Source organism: Syngnathus floridae, chromosome 6 (genome assembly GCF_059516105.1).
Source record: "Syngnathus floridae isolate MCC-2025c chromosome 6, RoL_Sflo_1.0, whole genome shotgun sequence".
Lineage (NCBI taxonomy): Eukaryota > Metazoa > Chordata > Actinopteri > Syngnathiformes > Syngnathidae > Syngnathus > Syngnathus floridae.
This window is the reverse complement of record NC_142418.1, coordinates 14,405,758-14,432,121: the sequence shown is the minus strand read 5'-3', so window position 1 is coordinate 14,432,121 and position 26,364 is coordinate 14,405,758. Positions and strand designations below refer to the sequence as shown.

Genomic DNA, 26,364 nt, shown 5'->3' with positions numbered 1-26,364 from the left:
AGTCAGAGGCATTTCGTTTGACAATTACGGATTAAAAAAAGCAGTAAACGATGCTAAAGAGGCTAAGTGGCTAAAAGCTGTCAATTGAGTCTCATTTCATTTGCATAAAAAAGTACATTGAGTGGTGCAGATGAAGGTTTGAGTTTGAAATAAATGCGTCATGTCAAGAGATGGCCGCCTCTTGACTGGATGGGGCTCACGAGTGAGACGGAAAGACGACACCAGGCTGACACCGGGCTCGAAAATGCTGACGGATTTTTGTCAATATGCTGAGGATAAAGCTTGCAGTAAAAGGATGGCAGAAGAAACCATTGGATTAAAAAAAAAAAAAAAGGGGGGGGGGGTCTTGCAGTTAAATAAATAAATAAATAAACAAACAAATAAATAAATAGCATTTTATTTATGTAAAATTGGGTTGAGTTTAGCTAAGGCTAAAGATGCAAAAAAAACAAGAAAAGCTCAGAAGACAAAAAAGTCTCGACCGAAACATCTCTTGTCATAATCTCAACTTTGACCTTCTTCCTCCAACATTTTATGCCTTCCTAAGAAAAGAAACAAGTTTATCAATTTTGTTTTCTATCCAGTGAATGGCTCGTCCTTGATGATGACCCGCATGTTGATCAATAACCTGATTGGCTATCAGTTTCAGATGAACCAATCAGAAAGTGCGAAGCTTGACATAAATAATAAATAGTAATCTGATCATATTTCAGATGAAATCCATGCAGGAGAACCCCTCCCGAGATTCCCGTCCGCCGATCTCAGCAGGGTCTTATCGGGCGACGGCGCATCTGATAAAGTCCTGAAGGGACTCTCGGGGTTTGGCCCGTATGGATCGAGCCCAATGAAACGGTCGATTCATCTCTCTCTCTTAGGGAGATAAGCGCCGTTTGTCAGTCTGATTGACGTATCAAAGAAAGGCGGCCGATGCCATTGGGTGACATCTGAAAGACTTTTCCAGCCTTACACCAGACTGCTTTCTGATGTAAACAAGCAGGGATGCGCTTTCCGTCCCAAAGCGGCCCAACAAAAAGGGGATAAAGGCAATTCAGGTATATCTTATTTTGGGCAACCCGTCGGAATCAACTCTTGGTTTTTTTCTCCATCCTCTTTAGAAGGACGTGAGACAAAACAAGAGCTTGGGCTGAATGCTGATTAACTAAAGTGAAGGGGCTTGAATCTCAAAGCGGCATCCGGAAGGAATCAAAGCTGTCATGTGAAAAAAAAAAGTGTTTATCTAGAGGCTTGTTGACCCCGAGGCATCGCAAGTGTATAAAAAAGGTACAGTGAACACAAGAAAATGTGAGGGAGAAAAAGAGCGAGCGAGAGAGGCCTGAAACAAAATGAAAATCTCACAAATCTCACAAATCAATATTTGTACAGTGTTTAATCATAATGAATAAAATAAAAAAAATTCAATAATTGATAAAATGGCTAGACAATCCTCCCTATGAGAGTACATGGTGGCTATCGATGTCACATGTCGCTACAGAATGATGATACCCACAAAAAAAAAAAAAAAAATCAAACGCACGAAGACAGAAACGCTCGTCTTGCCAGTTTCGCACAGCCTGCCCACGGCGGGCGCCAGAGATCAGCGCACCCATCTGAAAATTCGATTATCCCGCTTTTGTGCCGACGTTATCTCTCCTGTTGTATGTGTTAAAAAAAAATAAAAAATGTCTCCGCGTGTTCTCACATCATCACGAAAACTGCCGACAGTTGAATTAGGCTCGCGGATCCCCGGTTTGAAAGCACATTCGGTGAGAGACGCAAAAAGTTCTCTCGAGTCCTTACAAAGCTCGTGGAGGTGTCGGCACCTTACACGTTCGCAAGCTGTCAGGAAAAAGCTGTGAGATAAAGTTGCACTCATACATGTAAATTTATATCTCAGAATATTAGAATCATTCCTACATTTGCTTACGCAATCAGTATCATATTTGTAATTTGCATTTTGCTATTGTCATGTTAAAGGCCTTTAGCATTTCAGAATTGATCAGAATAATCCAAAAAGTAACTCAGGTGTATGGCAAAAATATTACAATATAAAAAACTCACTGTTGTGATCATTGTGATAAGATAAATCAGTCAGCAAATTAACAGCTTAGTTGTTCAAAGCCAAAGTCAATCAATGCTATCATCAAATGGCTGTGTTATTTAATCTTCCTCTCTAAACACTGATGGACTTTAAAAAAAAATCCTCCGGGGTGTTTGGGAACAGCCCTGAAACAAAGATGATTTAAAAGAAAGGTTTGCTTATTTGATACGATCCCTTCTTAGCGTCTTTGAAGTGCTGTATTACTTTAGCGCTAGCTAGCTAAGGCAGGCATCAAGGTGACCGGCGAGGTGTCAAAAAATGTGATGCACTAGTCTCAAATCAAATTACACACAAACGCTTCAATCGATTCGCATCCAAGTGCCAGAGATGGATTTTTGTCCTATTTATTTGGGTTGGAGTATTGCTTCATAAATCAGGTGTTTGGTTTTTCGCTACTCGTGTTTAGTGTTTGTCAAACTAAGATTGAATCAACAAGAATGTAGAGCCAGCATTCTGCCTTGGAATTTCCCAAAAACAATTCTTGTCACAATGTTTCAATTTTTCCCCTTATAGCAAAATGCTAATCCTAGCATGATAAAACCAAGAACTTGCTATTAAGTTTGTACATGGCTTGTATTTCTTATAGTACAAAAACAATCAAAGTGCGAGTGTAAGGACGTGTTATAAAGAGACTTTTTAGGGTTGTGAGGTGAAATTTATTTGCAAGCCACTGTGATAAAGTAAATGACCAACACAGAGTGCTAACGATGCTAACCGAGAGCTAATAAAGTCAAATCAATAAGTTGCAAAAGTGCCAACATAACTTGCCTGCGTTATAACCTCAAAGTCTGTCCTTGGGGACAACAAAATGTCTTTTTTGCTAAATAGACCGAAATTATATTTCATTTACAAACGGATATACCATTTTTATAGCTCCGCAGTTAAAAAGTTGGCGGCTAAATACGACATCAAGCTAGCCATTAAAACTTTCTTGCTGAGCACTCATAACGAGACCTCCGACTTTCACGTTTTCATGATGACCGAGCGATTCCGCGAAGACACCAAAGGAACTTAATCTCGATTTTGACCTGGGCCGCTACCAGAACAAGTCAGTGGAAGAACGGAAGCCGACTGAGTAGTAATGAAGTCCCTGGCCGGATGCTCGCTAATGTCAGACCTGCCTCCTCCAGTTAAAATGAGGAGCTTCTCGTCTCCTCTATCCTCGCTACTTTACAATCTCAAAGCTTGAGGGATCTCTGCTAGGGAGGGAACAAGGGATACTATTTATAGCAGGGGCGACAAGGTTTCCTGTAAATAATTACCCTGGATGCTGTGGCAGCTGCCAGCCGATTGGCTCGCACGCCGGCGTCACAAAACGTCACGTCCACGCGGACCCGAGGAACCGCGGGATGGCTCGACTGGCATAATTACGAGGTAGGAGTGATGGGCCCGCTTGCAAATGAAGCCCACAAGATTGTTTGCGTGGTAGTTCACCCAGAGGAATCACGCATAGGACAATATGTTTCAAGAAAATTACTCAAAGATGTAAATTCGGACGCGGGCAACCCTCGTTATTCCCGCGACTATTCCCCGAGGCTGAGGCTGTAAACAAGAATAGGATCTTAGCGCAGTCGCATATTTGAATTAGAGGAAGTTTCACAGCAGAAGGTCACCTAAAGTTTGCCTGACAACAAACACGAATGCAAATCAGTAAGAGGAATTCTGCTAAAAGGGGTCAGTGGAGGACTATTTGCCGCTGGTATTTATTTCATTCGAGTAATTCGGAAAGCTTATATGCAGTCATTTGGGAAACACTGACTTTTTTTTGGCTTGCAATTAGCTTCCACTACACCTCCCTGCATCATGTATTTTTAAGAGTATCATTTTTATGGAGTGAGTGGAGGACTTTTATTAAGGAGCGGTAGTTTGCATTATTAAATGCTTAAGTCTACCACCCTGTCAGATATTTTGGTTTTTGTTCTTTTTTAATTGGAAAGCCTTTTGAAGGGATGTACCACAGCACTATGTTTAGATAACAGTGCACGTATTCACCCTCACGATAAATACCGAGTATCTAAAATATTTAACACTGTGACCAAAAGAAAAAAGTTCTTTCTTACTGATGCAAACGATAATTAGCAAATTGATCAAACTGCCAGAGAATAGCGCCAACTACTGCCGAGGAGGGCCAAGTATCGGTGGTTGGTATCGGCAGCCTCCATGAGATTGGATGATGTTTTTTTTTCCACACTGAAAGTATTCACAAATATGTCTTAAATTTCATTTAAGTAATACATTTAAATTTAGAATATAAACAGAATATACCATTTGCTTTCCAGCCAGCTGCCCTGAACTTGCAAACAGACAAGACAACGTTGGTTGAACTCGCTGCCCTCAGCTGAAATTCTTTTCTTTTCCCTTCAGCTTGTGTCAAAAACTGAAATACCTGAGTGTAGCACAAAACCAGGCAGAGCTCATTGTTTTTGGACTTAAAACAGAAACCTGAAATAGGAGAGGAGCAGCGCCAGAGCTGCATAGAACATTTGTATCGTTCCAAGAGGCACTGACTCACAACTGGCCAAGGGTGTGGGGGGGGGGGGGGGGGGGACGATTTTAGTGAGAACGTAACAGTAAATGAATAAGTTTCTCGCTTTAAGGTTTGTGGGCTTGGCCTAATTAGCGGCGCCGGACATTCAAAGCAAACACGGTGTAGCAGAATTTTGCTGTTATGCTGCATGAAATTTGGAATAAGATTGCATTATGCACAAGATGGACTTATTTCTGGCAGAAATGGAAAATTCCAAAACTGAAACCTGCAGAGGCTCTGGCTTGTCGGTCAGCGCTAATTAGCTGTCTAAAAAAGTTGCCAAACAACATCAGCTATGGAGAGACGAGTTCCACCTACGAAGATTTGCTAACAAGTACCCTCCAGCTTCCGTTGTTACCATTCCAACAATGCCACCGGCAGTAACAATGGAATTTTTTCAGGAAGGCGTCACTTATCAGGCACCGTCTTTTTTCTTTCATTTTTCAAGTAGGGCTAGCAGTGGAGCAACGGAAATATTGTCACCATTGAGCGGAAATAATGCCAAGGACCGGATAAATGTCCAGGCTGGGACAAAATGATGCTGGCGAGTGAGATTTATTTAGTCGTGGTGACGTTCACTGTAACTCTCTTGCTATGTCACAATCTCCTAATATTGCTCAACGTTGCTAATGAGACCAAAATAGCTCTCAATAATAGCCAACATCGAGTTCCTGACATGCTGATCAAAAGGGGTCCAAGGAATGACCCTTGAGGGACTCCACATTATGGCTATTGGATCAGATTTAAAGGTTCCAATGGTCACAAAATAACACTTTTCAAAGACCTGATCTATTTTTAGGACTGCTCCATTTAGTCCGCATTTCTTACCTCTTCAACTGTGTATTATGATCTAGCGTATCGATTGCTGAAATGAGAGCCAATAAGATGCTTTTGTTTCAAGAAGCTAGGCGACTTCACTTTAACTGATAACAGGACACCGCACACACACAAAAAAAAAATCTAGGATAGAATGCTTCACTGAGTCTGTGTAGGAGGTAAAAAAAAAAAAAAGGGAATAACGTGGTGGCAGTGACCGGCAATGATGCAATTGCGTTTTTGGACTGTCCCAGTACAACTGTACTGCCAGAACACCTACACTTGAGCACAAAACAGAAAATTGTGCTTTTTTTTTTTTTTTGGAGACCCAAAATGCATTTCCGGCCAGTGAAGAACACAAACACAAAGTGCCAAACAAAAATAATCGAATTTATTTGCTGTTTAAATCAATGAAATTTCATTGCTAAGCTTTCATAATGAACCCATCCAGTTTTCAAGTTGTCTCTCAAGTTGGATCTGTGGCTTTTGTCTGACAATTATTTCAAAATATAAAGGGCAAAAAAAGCACGAAGACGCTCGCGTCACCACACGCATCATCACTTATCAAATAACCACTCTGGTAACAGATAAGACCCTAAAAGCAATTTCCATTGCCATTATTTCTCCGAAAAGAAAAGGAAATGATCAACTTTTATTTTGTAACTTCTAGTTAAGCTCGCGGTCATTAAAAAAAAATGGTTTTATGACACGCGGGAAGATAGAAGCTGCAGTTTATCAGGCCGCTGCCAAAACTGGATTAATACGAATCGTAAAAAAACTGTCAGGAAGTCTTTGAATCAAGTTACGAGCTTCATGCTTGAAGTCCCTTGATGGCATCAATTCATCCACCAAGTCTTGAAAGTGAGAACAAAACAGCCACAATGGCTGCTCTTGTCATTTTTAGAGGAATTAAATAAAATTTTCCAACTTCTTTTCCGAAAGCTGCGCCTGAGCGCTATGAAGCCAAAGGACGTCTTCATTCTGGCCTCCGTCGTCGCGTGCCATCGATTTCACAATCGCAATTCACGGCGGGCTCAATTTCGTCAAACCGACACCTCGACCTTGGGCTCCGTGACATCAAGTCAAGTTTACGGCTGCGGGCGGTTACTTCACATGGACGCGCATAAGCGATGTCACGGCCCGCAGCGGCGGTATTTACACGCGGCATATTGATTCCAGATCGCTGCTGCTGATCTTTAATTTTCAACAAGGCCGAGTTGGAGTTACGCGGGGAGCAGGGCTAGCACACAGTGAGAACGCCGCATCGCCATAAGATGCTATAAGCGCCGCTTGCAAGTTTGAAAAGACCAATGATGAAGTTGTGTGGCATTTATTTTATCATTTGCATAAAGATTTATGAAGCGTGGAATGCGGAACTTTGGTGGCGAATTTTATTTTAATTTATTATTAGGAGTTATTTTATTACCGTGTGAATGCTGAGAGACAAGACGCTATTTTTCGAAAATGTTTTCGTCGACATCAGAAGTGTCACTCGATTATAATTTAAGCAGTAAGATGATCCCGACAAATACATAAATCCCCCGCTTATGCACTCTTCACAAATTCACTTATTTTAAATTTTTATTTTCATTATTTTTTATTGCGTACAACTACAACTATTTGCTAAAAATGCCATCCAGATAAAAATCACTTTACATGACTTAAGCACAACTAGTTTTGAAACTAGAAGCCAGTAAAAATTATCAAGATCATGATATTTATTTAAACGGATCAAATGTTTTGCTGTTTTAGCAAGAAACAAAGTTGAACATAATTTGCGGGCCACCTAAACTGATGTGGCGGGCCACACCTGGTCCCCAAGCCTCGAGTTTGACGCTTATGATTTAGAAGGAAAAAGCCCTTCACCATATCGAGGCAATTTAAAACAATTACGGAGCATGTTTGGAATGATTGTGAGCAGATTTAAGTGGAATCGGAACAATCTGTTCTTCGCTTGACCTTTATGTGACTTGTGCCTAAATTGTTCATTTCCTTTTATTTAATGAAAAAAGGAACAGACACACAATCTCTCCTCATCAGGACTCAGCCGCCGCCTTCACTACTTCTTCCTCTTCTTCACCTGTTTCCATGGCAACCAGTCAGCGCAACCAGGGCCGTGGCTAGCGGCGCTTAAGTTTCAGCTCGCACTAATGAAAATGCTGCAGGACGTCTCGCCCAGCGGTACTTACGAAAGCACGTCGGGATCCGTGGGCCGGATCTCCCGCACTCACCGTAAAAGCAATCTCGTCGGCTCGCGTGCCAGTTGACATTATTGTCAGCTTTGATAATGAGTCGACGTTCTCGCCGCAGGACAGAGAGCGACTGTATTTTCCGATTATTTCCCAAGCACGCTAATTTCTAATTACACGTTTGACACACTTGCGTCGACGCTGTAATTACCGCCGCCGCGGCCGCTCTCGATTGAAGACCGATTCTATATACCGGTGTGCTTTTTTTAGAAAATAAGCTGGCCCTTTAATAGAAATGCTTGCGTGATTAGGGAGATTCGACTTGCTTGTGGGAAAACCTCGTTACGATAATCACATCAATGGAGCAAACAAAGTCTCCGATGCCAATAGCTTGTTGTTCCATGCGAGGCTTGAGGAACTATAATTACAGCAGTTAACATGACATGTTTCTATTAGTCGACCAAATTGTACTTCCATGCAACTATTTTGTGTTGTGGGTGACTTTAGGCCAGATATGCTCAATTGCAGGGCACAAACAGACCCCCCCAAAAAAATTAAAAATCATACTCGCATGGGGTGGCCAAAGATAGACTTTTAAAGGGGGAGACTTTTTTATAAATCACCACCTAGTGGAAAGAAATGTAATTGCTCCGGTTATTATTGTCTGTCATTGGCATGGATAGATGAACAAAGATACAGGATTTGTAGTGAATAAATTCTCATTTTCAGCCCAATTAATTAAAATTGCATAATTTCCCCGCGGCACATTGCTTGAAATTACTTGCTTATTGTGTTAAACCAAAAGCAACCAACAAATTAGTTTTTTTTTTTAATTGAGTAACACAACTTGTAAATATGTTTATTTTTTTTCCTGCCTGCCAGTGAAGGAAAACAGCAGCGATAGTCAATAACATATAATGCAACAGTCCTCAAATTTGTATATTTAAATAAACAGTCACTGGCCAGTCTTCTTGATCATTGAGTCGAGCTCTTGTTTGGTTTTGCAGCCTTCCCTGCATGCGCCCGCGTTTTGTCTTTAATTAAAACGGGAAAAAGAGAAGCACTTTTTCATTGTAAGGTGCCGCATTCAAAAGGCCCTGGCGCTGTAATCATCACTTCTACAATGAGAAGCTGGGATGCAACCAAAGTGTTTGCTTTGAATTATGAAACGTGGTTTGCTGAGGTTTTATACCAAACGCAGTGGTGCCTAGAGATATGAGTTTAACTCGTTCCATAAGCATGCTTGGAACTCAAAACAGTATGAACATTAACACTCAACTTAAAAGCCAGGGAATAAAATCTTTACTTACTGATTCAGTTGAAATAACTTAAACTGAACTGGATTAACAAAATAATAAAATAAATTATATGACGCCATTGTATCAACAGATTGACCATTTCATTGCGTGTTTCAAATACAACTGAATTGGAGTAAAAAAATACAGTAAATCATATGAGGCCATTGTATCAACAGATTGAAGATCTAATTGAGTTATTCTTTCACCTACCACTAGAGGGAGTACCGATACTCCTACCACACTGCTCAAGCTTTTGTACTTAAGTGGAAAAATCCTGTCAGACAAGTTACCAAATAATTGTGACGATGACCAGACTCATTTTACAGAAACTATTCAAGGTATAGCCGTCGCAGCTTCCCGGCATGCGCCAGCCGCACACCAGCGCACGTTGACCTTTATGAGACATGGAAGGTGTCAACTGTGAGCGTGCAGCATCGTGCTCGACATAATTCAACATCCTTCACCTCTGATCGCGCGGCAAGCGAAGGACACGAGCGGCGACCTTCCCGGCGACCACCACTCACGCCACCCAATTTACATCACGACCTCTACCTGCACGTAATTAGCCCCGGTGACTTTTGCGAACGAGGCGTGACTAATTAGCTTCGTGCGAGACAATAGTGTGGAATAGAATCAATTAAAGAGACGAATCCAACGTTTTTGGCCGCGCATTGACGTGGCCCTCAGCAAAGTAGCCAACGCCTGCGGGATGGATTTCACTATAAACAAAGCTCGCAGAGCGGCCCGGCATTCCAATGAGATCTCCCCTCCCGCAAACCCGGTGAGGATTTAACGAGGCGGCCACGAAAGCTCACCTGCGAGCACGTGTTGAGGGCAGATACTCGAGCCACGAGTCACCGGAGACGCCGAATCAACACGTCGGGTCGGTACGGAGAAGGATTAAGCCGAGTGATTAGCGCTACGAAAGTTAGCCTCGGTCGCGGCGAGCCCGGCGTGGTCGGAGCGCATGAATAAATAAGTGAGATGAAAACCCACTGTCAGTGAGAGTAGAGAAGATGTGTGCGAGGGGAATGGTGGTTAAAAAAAAAAAAGAAAACGACTCGTGATGAAAGCGCTGCTTTCCCGCCTTCCGTCATTTAGCTTGGTTCTATCCTGTGATGATATTTATATCCAAACGTATCAAGGGACCACAAAGCGGATTACGGGAAGTAATGTCCTGGGAACTTTTGTTTACTCAACTGCGGATCGGGGATCAGTCTCAACAGGAAAAATTGGGGACATAGCGGCAATGCAAAAATAGAAGTCACAAATATCATTTTTTTTAAATGTATTTAATTTATATATTTATATATTTATAATTATATATTTTTTATTATTTTTTTTAAAGTTGTTAAATTTTCTTTATTTTTTTTCATTTTATTGTTGTCAAGAGCAACCAGTGGCAGGATTTTCTAATTTAACAGCTTTGATCGCCCATCAAAAAAAATTCTAATTCTGTTTTGCTTGAATCGTAAAAGGGACCGATGAATATTCCTGACTCCAAACCGTCAAATCCGTGCGGAGAATTAATAAGGCGAGCGTGTCAATTCCAAGATTTAAACTTCATTGACTATTTTTAAACCCGAAAATGAGACGCCGGCCAGCATGGCAAACGTTGTTTTAGTCATGCAGACGTGCCGCCATCAATTAAAAACAACAAAAAAGCAGCAGCAGCAGCTTTTGAACAACTCCAGCAAAAGTGGGACAGCAGGTAAATCGGTGCCGTAAACTGTTTTTGCGGATCAAACGATGCAGAGGAGCCACCGACATCGAGGGAGCGCCGAGATCACACGGGCGCCGGATGAAACCGTTCTCGGTTTTGTTCTTCGTCTAAAAACAGCCGACGCTCTTGACATTATCGCTTTGCGACTCTCTAAACGCTTCCACTTTGAAGGTCAGTCGCACATCCGAGGTGGTTTGAAGGCAACGTCACGGCGGCAACGAGCTAAAGCCACCCGACAGCCCGCCGAGCCGTATTTCGGAGCGGATCGTTTCCAAATGTCAGCAAGCGGCAAACGAGCCACGCCGATGTTCCTTCATTTGTCATTCGCATTTTAATAAGCGGCAACTACGCTTAATGTCGCATTTAATTAGATGGGACAAGCACGGAAACATCCTGTTAGTTCTATGGAGGAAATTGCGCATTGCCTATTTAAAAGATAACATCGCACGGCCGCCGAGCAGCGGTTTCATGCAAGCGGGACGGAAAAAAAGATGGCTGCCGATTGACAAATGCACCTCGGTGACCTCCAATTTTTCATAAATAAATAAATATATATTTTTTCCTTAATATATATTTTCTTCTATATATTTTGAACTTTTTTTCTCCTTAAAATTAGAGGTTGGATTCTGATTTATTCCGTTTGAAGAGTCTGGACGTCTGGACCGACTGTACTGAGGGTAACTTCAATAATTGTGTTCAATTTTCTCTTCAAACAGAGCATGCATAATTAAATACAATTTCCATTGGTCAAATTCTTTTTTTCAAAACCTAGATCTACGAGCATTGATTCTGCAATCAACATTTTGCACGTATCTAAGCATGCTGTGATCGAGTGATACGGCTTTCAGAGAAATTCCCAGATGATTTTGTCAGGAGCAAGCGTTCCAGGATGTTACAGTGTGTCAAACACTCACAGGGGAGGGGGGGAGCTCGGAGAAAGGTCTCCACTAAATATGTATTAGTTCGGATTGATCTCCAGCTGAGAAGAGGACGAGGGCTGGTGTCAAATATTTAAAAGTGATGTCAAGCTACCAAGCATGCAAGGCCACGTGGCACAAAGATACATCAACACCATGAAACGTTGTGAATCTTGATTCCGGCCCCCCCTCTCATAAACAATTATTTTACAAACAGTCTGCCAGAACGTAAGTTATGTAAAATAATTGCTCCTCAAGCCATACTTAAATTTAAATTAAATAGGCCTGTATGTCGTAATATTATATTACGTATCATAGTTACAATGCCAATGATAATAGTAAAGAATAAACACAGTTTGTTCCGACTTGCGCAATACGGCAAATAAGAAAACACAAAGAAAATGTCAAGCAGCAATTCGATGTGACTCACAGCGGTTCCACGAAAATTTGTACAAATATTCGTGCGTGTTTTCGGAATAAGAGCGGCGAGCGCATGACAAGCGAATGCAAACGAGGTCCGTGCAATCAGAGGAGAACACGATGAGGGAGCCGGGAAACAAAAAAACAAAAATCAGTTCTTTTTTTTAATGTGGATCTTATTAGCGCATGCAAATGATGGCACCGCACTTCATCTCTTATCTGTGTTAAAGACGGGGCAAATTTATATCATATCACAGCCACTTGGAATATTCATGATTCAGTTTGCGACTTTAAAATGGAAAAAGTTTAATTGAACATGAGTCATAGGGTGGTAAATGTGTTTACAGCGTGGGCCTCTTGATAGTTATGAAATGGAGTAAGATTGTTCAAATAGGGAAAGGCGTTCCTCTGGGCGCTGTTCTCAGCCCCTCTCATTATCAGATGTAATCGATTGTTGTGGATGGATAGAAATGGATGGATATAGATGAATAGACAGACAGATAGACAGAGAGACAGACGAGAGAAACGTGTGTTGAGCATTAATGCGCGAGTGCCCCCCGTTCGGACATCATTAAGTGTGATTCGCCGTGACAAAATTGCCAAGTTCATTTCATGCATCGCGCTCAATCATGAAGGTAACCACCGATATTTGCTGCCACGGCCTGGAGAAAAAATTGTGCAGAAAATGAGTTGTTAGCTCGTCATTTTGGCAGTGGGCAGAATTTGTGTAATTGGAGGGGAAGGTGGAGGGTGGGAGGGGGAGGGAGGGTGGGGCGTCTATCCATGGTGCCCCTTGCTGAGTCACCCTTGGACCGGATGCTTCCCTCGCCCGACAGCAAATCCACAGACAACTTCTGTATATGTTGCAATTTATTTTGCCTAAATGGTTATAACATCAGACTCAACCATCAATACTGTTCGTTAGCCCCTCTAGAGTGATTTGCATTGTGTGTTAGCATTAAGCTAGTTAGGGCAAAGGGCTGTGGTTGTATGTGTTCATTACCAAGGCGCAAACCACCTTTTCTACCTGGGAAAATACCCAAAGAAAACTAATGGAGAATCCCAGAAAAGCAATTGTGAAGAGGATCGACATGAATGCGAAGAGGTCCCATCCAAGGTGGAGCTGATTTGATTTGATCTTTTATTATTTTTCCCCATCCTGTGGAGCGATCACGTTTTCTCTTGTGGAAATGGGGCAATGTGATAAATATTGATGCTCCTCGCCGTCGGAGTGCATCCATGTGTTGAATGGAGGCCAGAATATCACGTTGCCCCTTTTCGGACGTGAGTAAGCCGACTCCCGAGCCTTAAAAGCACTTTGCCAGACGTGTTAGTGCCCCCTCGCCCCTCCCTCTGTCTCCTCACCCTCTCATCCTCCTTTCTGCGGACCTCCCGTCAATCTTCCCTTGCCCTCTCACTTCCCGACTAATCTCTTTCCTTCCTCTTTCCACTTTCATTAAGCGACGGCCGGATCCAGACACTTTCCTCCCGGCCACTCCCCTCCCTGTAGATCCCACAGAAGATGAACGCAGAATTGATAACGACATCGCAGAGATGAAGAAAAAAAAAAAGACAGAAATAGACGCATCCGCTCTGAGTGAGGCTTGACTGACAAAATGAAGGATAACGAGGAAAGCCAGATGGAGGGCACGATTAAAGGAAGTTAAAAAGCCAATAATTAAATTTGCTATGATTGCTACGCCATTGAAACAATATTCATGTCACCTTCCCTGCACCCCCAACACAACACTAATGGAACATAAATATTAAATAAATGAAAATTAATAAATAAATATAAGTCCTATAATGGTGCAAAGTTGTCCCCAAATAACTGGCGGTAACAAAATCTCCAAAATGGGACAGTTTACAATCCGATTGCACTCGTCATCGCTTTCCGACAAGTCAATCAGGTGCCGAGGAAGAAGAGTGAAGCGGAAATGTCATCCTTACCGGAGAATATCCAGGAATCACCTCCGCTTCATTCCGTGCCAAGCTTGCTCGTTAAATATCCAACGCGCTCCAGACTCCGTTTGAGATGGAGGGAAAGGAAGAGACGAGGAGGGGAGGGCGGTTGTTTATGTTTTTGCTACGGAGGAGGATCCGCTATCCGAACGGGAAATGCGTCCCGTCAGCCGCCCGGCCACACGTGCGCTTTTCACTGCGACGGGGATCGCGCGCGCATTCTCGGGATGAGTGAGGGAAGGAAGCGGGGAGGGGGAAAGGGGGGACGGAGGGAGGGAGGGGGGAGCCGCAGTGTGTGATGAGATTGGGAGATGCACCGGGAGGTGGGGTGGCGCCCCTCTTCATTTCTGCCGCTGTTTACGCTGCAGTCTGATCGCTCTGAATGGGAGCGCTTGGGTTGCTTTGTTTATGTTTTACATCAAGATGGAGGACGCATTGGAGAAAAGAAATGAGCCGATTTGAAGGCCCATTTGAAAATAAATAAATAAAAATAAAATAAATAAATAAAACAAACAAATTAATAAATGAATTAATAAATAAATATACTTCGGGTGTCAAAACCTCAAGCATTCTCATAGTAAACAAACCCTTGACCAATCAAAGCTTCAATGATCCTTTTCGACTTCTTTTCTCCCGCAGTAGTTTGAATGTGGGACATGTCCATTCAAAATATTTATATTTTTAAAAATGGATAAAAAAATATATAAAAAAGAAATGCAAAGGTAAATTGCTTCCAAAGGAGATGGAATAAAGAGACCAACCCGTCAGTCATCTTTGACTTCCGAGGCCAAATGCGATGAAGGTGATCTATTCTGCCGCGGGAATTTGCTCTTAACAACATCGTGGCAAAGTTCCTGCTGCCAACACGCGCTTGGAAAGCGCACAGCGGGCATCCCTCGGCTGACGTGACTCATCGGCGTATAATCCCACACTCGATGATTCACGCTCAAATTCAGACAACAGAGTTGGAGCACACGGGTAGCATCTGGGGGCGGGACGGGGGGGGGGCTCTGATTTGCACGGCCACGACTCCACAGGAGGGCCGGGCGACCTGCGGCGTCGGCACGTAAATCGCACGTATAGCGAGTGAAAAGTCAACCCACGCTGTGTGTACCTCTGCATCATTTCCACTGCTAAATGCTCAGAATCGAAATTAACCGGAAATGTTACCGCACCCTATAAATTCGTTGTTTGGTGCCAAAGTGCCCTCGAGCAAGACGCTTAACCTCAACTGCTGTGGGCTACATCACCAAGACGCAAATTCTATTTTGCTTGAGAGCATTTTTTTGGAGGGATTTCCCCTTGGGCAGAGAAAAAGTACCCAAAAGCAGAGATGGAAAGACTTTATGACCTCAGCCAAGCAAGTTATGTTGACTTCATAGCTGAGTCAGCAGAACGACGCAAAAACAGCTGAACTATGTCTTCGTAGGCAAAGGAAAATTTAGAGCAATTTCAAATGTTTTTTTTCCTTCTATGGATACGGCATGAATATTAATGCACAATGAAGGTGTATGCAGGAGATGACACACAGTTATTTTATCATAGAGAATAATTAATCTTAAGTCTTTTTCTCCACAGACTCCTTTCATGATTATAATCCAATATGAGTATGTTAATAAAATAAAAACCATGAATAAATTGACTAAAAATGTTGTGGCAGTATGGGTTAACCGTTGTCTCCATTGGAACTTTGTTGCTAACCAAAACAGCAGCACTGGTGAATAATCGAGCGCCTTTTTATGTTGTAGGGAGCGACCTCATTTCTCTGCTTTCCTTCATTTATGCTCTAATACTGTTTTATAAAATTCTAAATTGCGCTCTACAGCCAGGTAAATAAACAACCCCGACTGCTATTTGCGGGGATATGGGAGAAGCTGAACGCATATGCACGGACACGGGCGTAGTACTCCTCGGACCTTTTCTGAATGTCGTCCGGAGTCTATTTTGTGAACTTAGTGTTTACCGAAGCTCCCACGCTTTGCTAATAAATTGAAGGTTAGCTGTTGTTTAGAGCCGCATCCAGTCCGACGGATGCAGCCGTAAATATTGTTTTTCCGGCACAGCCGATGCTGTTCCACGTGGACGTAAATATCTGATCGGCAAAAAACAAAACAAAAAAAAACCTCGGAAATTGCAGACAATTATACAAAGCCATAAATTATCAAACAACACCTCCAGTAAGCCTTGAATATTTCCTTCCATTAGCACAGCTGCCCAATTGCGTGCGCCGAAACCCGGTTGCATTATTCTGCGTGTGACAGCCCTGCCGCCTGAACGTGACCCTGACAAGTGTTAAAACGCGACAGTTCCCCGCGGATGGCACAGCTAGCGAAGAACATTATGCGTGTGTGCCAAGACGACGACGGCTGGCTCACAAATTGCCTCTGAACAAGTCGTTCGGAAAGGTCTTGAGGGACGTATTGGGACCGTTAACCCTTTTGACACGTTCACATATGGCGCATTTTAATTATACCTCACATTAAAAAAAAAAAAAGAAATTGATAATAATCTGGAATTTTAAAACAAAAATAATCCCTGATTGGTTTATGATGACATCATTTTCTTTAGGACAACCCTTCACAAAAAAAAAAAAAAAAAATCAATAAGTTTCAAGCTTCTTTTTCTTTCTAGTAAAGCGCAAACTCTCTTACCTTGCCGCCAGGTTCGGCTGTCACTCTCGCCTTCATCGCAGCTGTCACCGCTGAAAATGTCAGCGAGGTAAGACATTTCTCTCTTCACTGGGGGAAAAAAGAAAAGAAACCCCAAACTTATCTTAAAAGCAGACAAGATGAAGGCATAGCACTGGAAAAAAAGATATAACAACAACAGAGTAACGACTATAAGTGCTGCATTCACACAGGAACAGCTTTCGCAATCATTTATTTAAGGAATCGATCAAAATCCAACATCCTCTATAGAGCCAATACAGGGTAACTGTTGAAATTTTGGACCTTCCTCGCTTTCCTTGGCCTTGTTACAAATCAATGACGAAGCGCCATGTAGCTAACATTGCGTCGTTTAGCTAACATTGCGCCCACCCAGCTTCTTCCTCCGGCAAATGTTGCTTTGTCCAATGTCTTTGTATTGTTTCCTCCACGAGGCACAACAAGAAGCATTCAATCGCATCGTGTGCACTCCAGCGGGAACATTGTGTTCTATTCGTTTTCTAGTGACGTGTCACAAGCACATGTGGACATTGTTAGCTTGACTGGGCAAGAAGAAGAAGAATGGACTTTAATCATTTAAAGCGCTGCATGTGCCTCCCTCCCCCTCGTTGATTCACGTAAGATATAAACAAATATATTGGTATTAGTGAAAGCTACCAGGATCGGATTGATAGCGAATGTGAAAAAGCTCAAGCTAGCAAAATGTAGCGACAACAAATGTGAAAAAGCTCAAGCTAGCAAAATGTAGCGTCCCTACCTTGGCCCTATTATTTTTGAAGACGCAAGATAAACGTTGACCAAGTGTCAAAGATTTGTCAGCGGCTGTCTGAAAGAATGAAACCCGACAACAGAGAGAACCAAAGTTCTGAACATGCGTTGATGATGAAAGAGCGGCCCGAAAACTCGGCAGCTGCTTTTTGTTTACGAGGAGAAGACGCTGTGTCACGTTGCTTAGACAGCGAGATGCGCACGTTGAGTAAAAAAAACGACAAGCTGACAAGGCAACTTTTCCAGGATTAGCTTCAAAAAGAAAGCGGTGGTCCGGAGCTGGTATGAAAAGATTTTTTAAAAACACGAGATCCCGCTCGCAGCTCGCCCTCATTATGGCTGTCGCGCAAACGGCATAAATAAAGTGAGGCAGGCGCGACGGCGACTCGCCTCCCTCGACCGGTTCCCGTGAGTTTGACCTCTTCGCCTGGCGTTTTAATCATCGGCAATATGTGAGCCATACATATTTATAAAGGCCTCATTATGCCATCAGTCAAGCTAATCATTATGGGGCCCATTAGAGGCCTTTTTGGGCGCAGCGCTGACTTTCAATGACAAAGACTAAAGCAAGCAGCTCGGCTGACTTTAAACAAAGGTGTTGTTGAAGAGCAATAAAGCATCGCCGCGCTTTATTACCCCCACAGAGGACATTAAAGATTCTTTTCTGCCGCACGTCGTCAGTTTTATACTGCCAGCGAAAGTCGAAACGTAACTACTTTGTCAGGGCGCCATCTTGTGGTGAGCAGAAAACTAAGAACAGGCGGATATTTGTTCACTCTACCTGCTAAAGTCTACTAAAGCATCGTGAAATGGTTTTGCTAACGTTCTAAGTAATTTTCTAACACATACTCGGGTTGTCTACGCAACGTTGCGTTACATAAATGCATAAAAACAAATGTAGAATAAATAAATAGTGACTAATAAATAAATACATAAAAAATAAAAAGCAGGTTGCCACTAACTTTATCCCGAGCTCTTCATTTGTAAAATTCACTTTTGCAACAGCTTCTGAAATGTACTCGCCGCATTTAAAAGTCACTACCCGTAATTGCAGTTGGCTTCGCTTTAATCCAGATATATGAGGATTACCTTTGTCAAAAACAATAATGTAGTCGAGTTTTAATGCAAATCCGCTCTTGGTCTTTATTTCCACTTAAAAAAAAATAGGACGGGAGGAAAAGAGAGATCGTACGTAAAAACATTACAGAACAGATGCGGCAAAGAATGAGCAGCAAGTGTTTGGAGCGTCACGGATTTCATGTTTCTTTAATCCCGCCGTCCATTTTTCATAGCGCTCGTCCTCGTTAAGGTTAAGAGTGTTTTATTTCATTTACATAAAAATATCAACAAGGTTGTTAGGGGAAACGCTCTTGAGGGTCATAATCCCTTAAAATATTTTGTGGAATCACAGCTCGAGTGTCCATCAAGCGTGCTTAGCAGCGGCCGCGAAAATTTCCAAGAAACAAAAAGCACAACAAAAAATGTATTTTACATGATTTAAAATTTAAACACACAAGATGGAGAAAAGTGATGGAGTTACGTAATGTGTTTTTTTTTGCATTCATTTTGAGCTACTCTTCTCTTCTCAACCGCGGCCGTTTAAAGTAAATCGCTTTTTTTGCCGTGTCTGTACAGAAACTTTCAACATTTTGAATTGAATATCCTTCTTTTATATGCATTTGTGTAAGGACATACGTTTCCAGATGAATTAAGCTTTTGTGTAGCTTTGTGGTCCAGCTGACAATAATTTGATTGTGTCCCAATGCCGAGTGAGGGTTTCAACAACATTATTATGATTGACATTTTGTTTTGTTGCTTTTGTTGGCCATTGTGTTTCAGATAAAGTGTACTCACGTGTGTGTGTGTGGGGGGGGGGGACAAAACGAAAGAACACATTCTATGCTTAACATTTGCATCACAATCGCTGGCCTTTCGTTGACATTTAATATAGCCGCGGAATTATAATCAGCCCAAATAACGAGATGAGAAATACCAAGTGTGTCAGTAAAAGGTTCCGACGAGTCGCAAAAAAAGCAGCGCCGAACGGCTACTATCACTTAGGCATTGTCTAAATGTGACTAATGCACACTGTATGGGAACTGTAAGTGGCCATAATATTAGGGACACTGGGCTCCATATATAGAGCTCAAATGTGGTCTAATTGACGTCATTTCTCACATGAATTAGTTGAAAATGCGGCTTTAATGAAATTCTCGATTACAATTCGGTTAGCGGGAATAATTACGTGTCATATCAGACCCTCTGAAAAATACAATAATGTTGAAATATTATGGGCTACTATCTGCAATTGAATTATGCAAAGACACGACTGTGCCTTTGGTTGACATATAATAAAAATTAATGTAATTTCCAATGGTATCGTGGATTTTTTTAAGCTGTGCATTGCCTTTGATATTCTCAATCTTCCTTTGAGCAAATTCTGCTCCCTTATTGGCTAGTGGTAGCCGGCCAATCACAGTGAGCCTGAGTGTCTCCACCGACCTTATTAGTTCAGCGCGGCAACTTTTATGGATGGCGTCAACACCGCCTGCGACAATTTGATTTGGCGGAAGAGCATTTCATGAGCGCAAACAAAACGTTGTGTTGCCATAGTAACAGAAATGGACAGGAACAGCCTGTGTGATAGCGGCCATGCTTATGCATGATATGACTTCCTTTGGCCTACCAGAGCAAAAAAGAGACTAAAAAATAAAAAATTGACAACATCATTTTATAGTGTTAGCCCGATTTGACGATTGCAAATTGTGGCTGATCGTGACTTTCAGCTGCATGATGACAGAATTTGGGGGGCACATTGGCAGGCTGCTCAGGACAATATGGCTAACGTGACAATAAATGGACAATAATGCTAAAAAGAACAGCCTGACGAACACGCCATCCTGATCACCAGCTGGCATCAGCTGTCCTATTTGGGCGATAACGTCCGAGTCGTCCATTACGGAGAAAAATGATGGCTCCCGCTTTGCAATTGCGCCAGTCAAACTCGAAGAGGCGGAGTTGGTTAGGGGAGGGGGCAAAAACTCTCAGATGAGCACCGGTATCCAAAAGTAAATGGAGACAGATGGAGGGACAGGCGTGTTTAGACAAGCCGTTCTCTTATCGCCTTCGGAAAGATGAGGCGTTCGCTTGTCATCACCGTGTACAAATTAGCGCTCGCTAACCCCAAAGGAGATGGCAGTCAGAGAGTCAGCCGCATGTCGATGTGACGCGCCGCACCGTGTCGCTTTCATCACAAACGGATCAACGAGACAAACATCTACCCCCTCAGCGCCACGTGCGATTTATAGAGTGGTTTTAAAAATGAGAATTTTTCCCGAAATCAAACCTCACTTGACAGGGAATTCATTCTGAACGGCTTGTTGGCACCAATGAGGCTTTTCATTTGACGGGCCTTGGCACCGCTGCTCGCCACGGGGACGAGCTTGATTAGCATGAGGGCGATGGAGTCGAGCGGTAGCGGAGTCGTTAGACGAGCGCGGCTTGCCGCGCTTGCAGCTAGCGTAGCATTCTGCGGGCAAATAATGTTGGCGTGGAAAATCGATGGCGCGTTGAGGCAAAACAAAGGCAAAATATAAAAGGCATTTAAAACCAGAAAAAAATATTTTAGCTACAAACATCGGCTAGCGGCCCACTTGGCTACTAATTATCACTAACTCCGCCCCCTTCCAAAAAAATATCGGTCAAAACAAAGTTATTTTGTTGCTACCAGTTTTTGTCTATTGTGGGTTTGGTCTGGAACGTCATCTCCACAATTCACGAGGGATTACTGACATGAGGCGATAACATTTTGAAAGGCAAAACAGTATTTATAGGATAAAATCTATTATGTCATTTATTGCATATAATAAAGCATCTTAAGAGCATTTTTATGGCGAATTATGGTGCCTTGATTGTCATTATTTCGTACGAGTGACAACAAAATTGTCGTTTTAAAGCATCTTTACGGCAAATTAGTATGATAGCCATTGCGGCTTAATTTTGATGAGAATTTAATGGTGGTTCTACACATGTCCGTTTCGGGTCTTCCGATTAGAATGCAAGCAAAATATCAACTCCCCCGCGGTGTTGCGATCTCGTCCGACAGGTGGGAGGGATTGAGCTGGATTATCTGGCCTGGGAACGCCAGGAAGTTGACTCCCGGGACCGTACGCTGGGTGTAGCTGGGAACACCTGGGTTACGCAACTCTGTCTGCCGCAACCTCGGCCCAATTCCATGAGAAAATGGATGAAGGGATTATGGGCCCAGCTCAAAGAGGCAACTCAAGCATCGAAATGGGATGAAAATAGGAAATAATAATAGCAATGTGGTGAACGTCAAGGTCAATGTGGGGGGGATATTGCGAGAACTGATTTTTTTTTTTTTTTTTTTTTATCCTCCAGAAAAAATGTCCAGTTCGTCATCTACGAGAAACTGATTAAAATGCAAATTCCACAGAAAGGATTTTTTCTGAGTGGAACCTAGAACAACGAGTTCTATTGTGAAATATACCTTTTCCATATTTGCATAGTAATGAATTCAACACAGCCGCACAGTGTGTTTTAAAAAAAAAAAAAATATACGAACATATTTGAATTTCCTCGGTTTTGAGAATGTGGATCGAGCAGCTTGGGGCACAAATCTAGCATATTGGGAGGCCAACCAATTTAGATTTTGCGTTCGATGAAAAGCATATAAGTGATGAGATCTCAGCCAAGTTGAGATCAGATTGAACTTTTAAAGGCCGCAGATTGCATCTGCAGACTGGTTCAAGCGCCACTTATCTTCTCGCCGTCAAATACCAAACTACCTTCACAGACCGGCACATGAAACTCAAACGTTCGATACTTAACTGCTCAATTATAAGCAAAGCTCGCGGGTAGAAAAAGCTGATAGTTACTCGATTTATTATGTGTCTAATGATCGGCATACTGAGGGGGGGTCACCTCCACTTTCCATTAAAAAACGTAAAAAATGACGGTAATAAACATCAAAGATATTAACTGGGTTGGCAGTGAATGAGTTCATGAGTTCAAAGCAAACACGGTGAAGCAGCTTTTAGCTGTTGTACCGTAAATAAGTCAGGCCCAAGTGGAAATGAAAGTGGAAATTAGTTCCACATTGTTTTATTATTTCACGACGGCCGTTCGTGCGCACGCACACACAGACACGACCCCCCCACACACACGCAGGCAAAAAGGTTTTTGATTTGAAAGGTCTCCGTTTATTTTCGTCAAAGACGCCCACAATCTAGCGGGATCAGAAATGAGTGAATAATCCTTCTGCTCCCCCGGCGCACATTTGTTTGTTTGTGCCGAGGCTTTGCTTGGAAAAAAATCAAGAAATAAACAAAAACTCACAGCTACCCCCTTTTGCTTCGCTCTCTCGCAAACGTTTGATTTAGGACGATTAAATCTAGCGCTTGGCAACAAAATCAATGCATTTAATGATATTGTTAATGGGCTTAAGGTTTGATACTGACACCGATGAAACAAATCATGTAATAACTAGCAATTGCCATTTCCATCAAACTGCTCCTCTCCGAGTCTTTATTTTTATGTCCACCATATTTCCACAACTCGTGGGCCTGATTTTAATAGATGCTATGTATTAAATACTGAACTACCCTAATGCATCATCCACCAAATAAATAAATGCCTTTATCCAAATACACAGCTCTCAGTAATCTTTAACAGGTTTTGCCTGTTGTCCTATTGTCTTCAGTAATTGACATTTTTATTCAATTGAAAAATGTGATTTTCAACCAAGGTGATGAATGAAACTTGTCACAACCAGAGACGGGGTAAAACCTTTCAAACAGCCTCAGGCTTTTAAGTCTATTGTGACTCGGATGGATTTTCCTGAGTGAAAAGCAGCATGGGGGGTTTAAAAAAAAAAAAAAAAAGAGCATGCAGTATTCATCAAGTGAAATGTACCTTTGAGCAGCAGGAAGGAAGTGCTGGGTCGACGGCGTGGCGAAGAGCAGCGGTTAGTGACCCGAATGGCATGTTTGGAGTCTGGCGGGTCGAGTCGGGCTTCAGAGTGTATTAAGAGTCGGCCGACTGCCCGTGGGAGGACTTGGCGACCCGACACACTTCCTCAACCATTAAGTGTGCCGTCAGCACCTGGCCTGCTGGAAATAATGTAAAGTGAATTTTGGGACAAAATAACGCGAGTGGTTGGTCTAAACTCATTCGAGTGTTTATGACATGTGCTGCTGATTTGGTTAGCTCGAGTCGAGCACAAAGTCTAACTGGGCGTGCCGGTACGGTTGGAAAGGGGCGTTTGCGCCATTGCGGGTGTGAACACAGTCAAATTATTTCCCAGCCAATGGAAGCAGCTCCCCTCATTCCCTTTTTAATGCAACACGGAAACAGAAATAGAATTCAAGAAGCTCAGAGGAATCTAGGTTTTGATTTCTTCTACACAGGAGAATGCGTCCTTTTTGCTTAGCGGGAAATAGATCTGACTGTCATCCGCATAGCAGTGAAAGGAAAAGCCCAGCGGCAGCAAATGCAACAAAAACAGCAGGGGGCTTAAAATTGAACCCTGCGGAGCGCCATACAGCAATGGGTTAACCAAGACTGACACCAAAAGTCCTGCCAGCCCAATCGGATCCAAATCACTCTGGAGCGCTACCGCTAATGCCCACCTGGTGCTGGAAACAAGCCAACAGAATTTTGCAGCGTCCACCAACATCTTCAGTGCCATTAGCCAGGATCCATTCACAGTATCTTAAAACCTGATTTGGAGCAACTACTCCAATATTCTGACAAAATTCTATGAATGCTATTTCTGTCCAAGAGACAAACGTCTACTCCGCCATAGGCTAAATGGCAACGCAATGCCATATTTAGCCGACTGACTCAGCAGCAGCAGCGTGCTATGCCACCTTTGGAAGTTGCAAAATGTCCCGCTGGGCAACATCTGCCAGCTATGCAAGGCCTTGACTGGAGTGCGGCAAAGTGAAGGACGGAGATGAGAGAGTACACGGGAACGACAGTGAGATGGTCAAAACATCATGCGTCTGTTCCAAAATTGTGTTCCAATAATTGCTAAATGCCCTCAAATGGGGACTTTCATATTTAATCCTGCTTTTATTTTTGCTGCTGTGCGCTATGGCAGGGGTGGGCAACCTACGGCTCGTGGGCCCCTGACTGTACACCCGCAAAAAAAGGTTTGGTTGAATTAAGTCAACTTTACATCGACTTCAAATGTATCTGGGTCCAGATGATTTTATTTTGTGTAACCAGGCCCTCGTGAAGTATATTAAAAGTTCCTAATGGTCCAGGGGGGGGGGCTATTGAGCTCCTCTATGGACTTTAGAAATACTCCAAAACACATGCCTCGCTATTAATTACCATGAGCGGTTTTCTGATAATTGATTTTTTTCATCACTCTCTTGTTTAAGAGCTTTGCAAGGCTTGATGGCTTTCTTGGTCTCCGGGTTTGTGGCTCCGCCCAGAAAGCAAAGTTTAACAAACGGTCACCTCGCATGACCCCGTGTCGCCACGCACTTTGATTCAGGACGGGGGGCTGTGGTGTCTAATTGAACGGCGTTCCTCGCTAATCTAGCGCGCGCTTGTTTTCCTTCCAGCCTCCATAATTAATTGGCCTTGATGAGCATGGAGATGCTGGTAATTGGGCGATTAGGGATCCCTTAGACTTCATGTTTTAACATGGGGATGAAACGCAGCATTTTAATGCATTTTATTGGAATGCTGAGAGTGTGTGAAGAGCTTTGAGTTTAGAAAATATTTTGATTTACTCTGACATTTCAGTATTTCTTTCCCGACGTTAAAAAAAAAATAAAAAATTAGGGTCATTTTCGTGATCCGTTTTTAATTATTTCTGGTCAAGCCTGTCAGTCATTCTGCTAGAATTACAAGTCGTCAACAATTGTAAATGTTTTGCATGTTTTTTCTTCTTGGCCTTCAAGTGAGCAATTCATTTAGACAGATGGTACTGAAAACGCTACTCTTTAACATTTGGCAACATTTTTGGACAGTCGGTCTGTGATTGGTCAAGCAGATTTGACATGGTAACATTGACGGTGACTGGAAGTCACAAGATCACACAAGCTAATATTAGCTTAGCCTGTCAAGCTCCTTTTGTCTTTGTCCAATTAGTCACATAGTTACAAACACAATCTAATTAGGAGAGCTGGATTCAATTTGCCCGTCTAAAGTTCAACAGCAGAGGAGGACTAAAGCGGTCAACTGGGGGAGGGAGGGGGGGGCAAAGTGTGAGGTAACGAGAAGCTGCACAGCCAGCACACACCAATTAATGAATCTGTCCACGAGGGCCTGCAGAGGACGACGGACAGATGGCGCAAGTCGCAGTGCGTCACGTGGTGATGGCGCAGCCTCCGTGCGCGGAGGTTCCGACCCGCTGCCAGCGGGTCCCCGTTGAGATTTAGCACGCCGAGATGAGCGATTAATCAGTGTGAGCCGGACTACGCGAGTAAGCAATTCACTTGCCGGCGAGCGCTGCAAAAACCCGCTGACGAAAGCAAATGTGCGGCCATGACATCATTTATCTTGCCGCTCATTTGAGTCGCTGCCTACAAACGTCTTAATAGACACTTTGCAGAGGACGGCGCCGCCGTAGGCTGGAGCAACCCACTGAGGAAAAACAAACAACCGTTCGACCATTTTCTATCCTCGTGAGGGTCAAAGGTGAGGCGAAGAGAGAAGTTGGGCTCTTTGTCAACCAATCACAGAGCACAGATAAACAGCCTTCCATGAATTTAATTATTTATCTATTATAGTTTATATTATTTATTTATAGAATTTATCTAATAATTTCTAAGGATACGGCGAATGTAAAAATATATTTCAAAATGGTGATTTTGACTTGCTGTTCCAAATCATGGCAAGAATATTCCAAAACATATATTTATACCCGTTCTATTCGCCAGAGGGACAATTAAGTAAAACAAAAATAAGACTTCAAGGCCAGAAATTGAGGATTAAAAACTTT

At 42.7% G+C, this 26,364-nt stretch overlaps 1 protein-coding gene across 9 annotated transcripts in view; it reads right to left on the bottom strand.

Annotated features, from left to right (window-relative positions):
• lingo1a (leucine rich repeat and Ig domain containing 1a) overlaps positions 1–26,364 on the bottom strand; it is a 163,661-nt gene that overhangs the window by 36,535 nt on the left and 100,762 nt on the right. For 5 of the 9 annotated variants that reach the window (XM_088378019.1, XM_088378024.1, XM_088378020.1 and 2 more), the window contains 2 exons: positions 23,319–23,515; positions 16,602–16,688 (listed from right to left, as the gene is read on the bottom strand). The gene's annotated coding sequence lies outside the window, so the exon portion shown is untranslated. The remainder of the gene's footprint in view (positions 1–16,601; positions 16,689–23,318; positions 23,516–26,364) is intronic. The other 4 variants (XM_088378021.1, XM_088378025.1, XM_088378026.1 and 1 more) reach the window with 2 other exon arrangements.